This window comes from Ursus arctos, unplaced genomic scaffold (assembly GCF_023065955.2).
Source record: "Ursus arctos isolate Adak ecotype North America unplaced genomic scaffold, UrsArc2.0 scaffold_10, whole genome shotgun sequence".
Classification (NCBI taxonomy): domain Eukaryota; kingdom Metazoa; phylum Chordata; class Mammalia; order Carnivora; family Ursidae; genus Ursus; species Ursus arctos.
In genome coordinates, this window is record NW_026622764.1 from 22,196,159 (window position 1) to 22,199,140 (window position 2,982).

General features: G+C 42.8%; 1 pseudogene; it reads right to left on the reverse strand.

The window, feature by feature from the left end:
• Nucleotides 1–1,164: 1,164 nt before the first annotated feature.
• Nucleotides 1,165–2,254, reverse strand: LOC113251132 (cyclin-dependent kinase 2-like; annotated as a pseudogene).
• Between the last annotated feature and the right edge of the window lie 728 nt (nt 2,255–2,982).

The window sequence follows — 2,982 nt, forward strand, 5'->3', positions numbered from 1 at the left end:
CTGTTACAAACACACACATTATTAGTATTTAATAGTAGCAGATATTCCTAGTGTATTGTCTTTATGTCATTACCCATTGTTACCTAAATTGAATATTATTTCCTTAATTCTGTAGTGCCAGGTGTTAGCATAGCATCATGCAAGTTTTAACACTCTTTTATTTCACCATCTCTGTTCTTTCCTATATCATTATATTTTAGTGGTATCTATTTTAAGAAATATATGATTAGATTTTTTTAATACACCAAATCAAAAATTTTGTCTTTTAAGTTGAATATTTGTTTTTTTTAAGCTAAGAACTTCTGTTTTTAATGAATTACAAACTAAATTACAAATAATGTTAATAGCAAGAACACTCGAAGACAAGCGGTGGGAGAGGAGAAACGAAATCATTAAAAAAAAATACTTTTAACATTTGCATTATGAAACCCCAAGGTGTACATGGCAACAAAGTCACCCATTTTCACCTAAAAAACTACTATAACCTGAAATGTAAATATAATTGTTCATCCTTCTTTTAAAGAAAAACATTCTCCCAATGCCCTCACTCACAGCCCTATAAAAAGGGTCAGCATTCTCGAAACGTTGTCTAAACCCTAACTTCCACTCCTATGGGGTGACCTTCAGAAGAAGATGGGACCTGGCACATGAAAAACTAAGATTGTTAAAAGGAAAAGAAAAATTCACATAACTTTTACTTGCCTCACTTGTAAAGCCATGATGAAGCACAAACCTGGTCCTAGAGCCACCCAGGCACCTCCTGCCCATGGGAGGGAAGAAAGGGGACTGGGGGCAATCATTTCTCCTGCAGTCTGGAGTCTCCCGGACTGTTAGGTGAGGTGAAACACGGAAACTAGCGTATAAACTGGGTGCATCTACTTTTTAACCTAATTCTTTAAAACAGGCCCCTCCCTATGTTTTTGTCTTGCTTGATTTTCAAAAGTTCCAAGGTAGGTCCTAGCACATCTCATACTGAAGCTTCTTTTCATTTTCACCTATTTCTCTGTGCCACCCCTTACATTCCCAGAGTTGGCTGGCTAAGAAGAGGAAGTGAGTATTAAGGCAGCCAGACAAGATGAGAGGGCAAACAGCCCAGGGCCAAGCCAGATCAGGTTCCCACTGGAGGAGAGGGTGAGACAGGGTGTAGGGGTTAGGGGAAGGACATTAGAGCAGAAGGTGGGGTACTGGCTTGGTCACATTCTGGAAGAAAGGGGGAGTCAGAAAGAGAAAGCCAGAACTGCCTTGTGGAAATCTGCTTGTTGGGTTCATAGTGCAGCATTTGAAATAGGAAGCACCATCCATCCTCGTCCAAGGGAGGAGCAACTTTGCTAAAATCTTGCCGGGACCACTTGGGGAAATGCAGCTTATAATCAGGCATAGAAGGAACTCCTAACCAGACCACTTCATCCGAGGTCCCCAGAATCCGAAAGATTCGGAAGAGTTGGTCGATTTCAGAATCTCCAGGAATATAGAGCCCGGTGGGTCACTATCTCAGTAAAGATGCATGCAGCCCAGGCTCCAGTTATCTACAGCTGTGGAGTAATACTTGGAGCCCAGAAGAATTTCAGGTGCTCGGTTCCACAGGGTCACCACCTCATGAGTGTAAGTACAAGGGTATACTCCAAAGGCTCTGGCTAGTCCAAAGTTGACTAGCTTCATGGCCCTTTCTGCTTTGATAAGCAGATTTTGAGGTCTGAGGTCTTGATGCAGAATCAGAGGAGCATGGCAGAAAACTAGACCCTGGAGCAGCTAGAACAGACAACTCGTGATGAGGGCAAGAGGAATGCCTGTCAAAGCAGAGACATCCAAGAATTTCTTCAGATCCTGGTGCAAAAACTCAAAAAGCAGGTAGAGTTCGTTTTCTGTTTGCATGACATCCAGCAGCGTGACAATGTGAAGGAGGTTAAGCTCCTTAAACAGAGAGATCTCTCTCCTACAGCAGTACTGGTACACCGTTTGTCTCAGTGTCCAGACGGATTTTTTTAATCGCCACCACTCTCCCGTCACCTTGTTTTTGGCTTTGTACACATCTCCGTATGGCCCTCTCTGATCTTGTCCACTTTTTTTTTTTTTAAGATTTTATCCATTTATTTGAGAGAGCGAGATAGCTAGAGAGCTAGAGAGAGCACGACAGGGAGGGAGAGGCCATTCGATTTCAGGACCCCGGGAACATGACTGAGATCATGACTTGAGCGAAAGGCAGATGCTTAAGCACCCAGGCGCCCCTCCTTTCTACTTTTTGGAAATTCTCCATGAATCGCTAGTAAGTCAGGTCCGCCCAACCCTGCAGCCAGGGCCTGGGAACTCTGCAAAAGGCACAGGATTTCTTGGTGGGGGAAGGGGGCTGAGGGCTTGGGGGGTGGGGAGTGGGAACAGGGCTCAGCCGGCCCCAGTTTGGGATCGAGTATTAGGTTTTGTTTGTTTGTTTGTTTAACATTCATTCTAAGTATTTGCTTAAGGTCAGGAACACTACAAAGATGTCCACTATCACCACTGCTGTTCAACATAGAACTAGAAGTCTTAGCTTCAGCAGTCAAACAACAAAATGAAATAAAAGGCAAATTGATAAAGAAGAACTCAAACTTTCACTCTTCACAGATGACATGATGCTCTATGTGGAAAACCCAAAAGACTCCACCCAAAAATTGCTAGATAAATACCTAGTAGTGCAATTGCTGAATCGTAGGGTAGCTCTATTTTTAACTTTTTGAGGAACCTCCATACTGTTTTCCAGAGTGGCTGAACCAGTTTGCATTCCCACCAGCAGTGTGAGAGGGTTCCCCTTTCTCTGCACCTTCGACAACATCTGTTGTTTCCCAAGCTGTTAATTTTAGCCATTCTGACAGGTGTAAGGTGGTATCCCATTGTGATTTTGATTTGTATTTCCCTGATGCTGAGTGATGTTGAGTATTTTTTCATATGTCTGTTGGTCATTTGTGTGTCTTTTTTGAAGAAATATCTGTTCATGTCTTCTGCCCATTT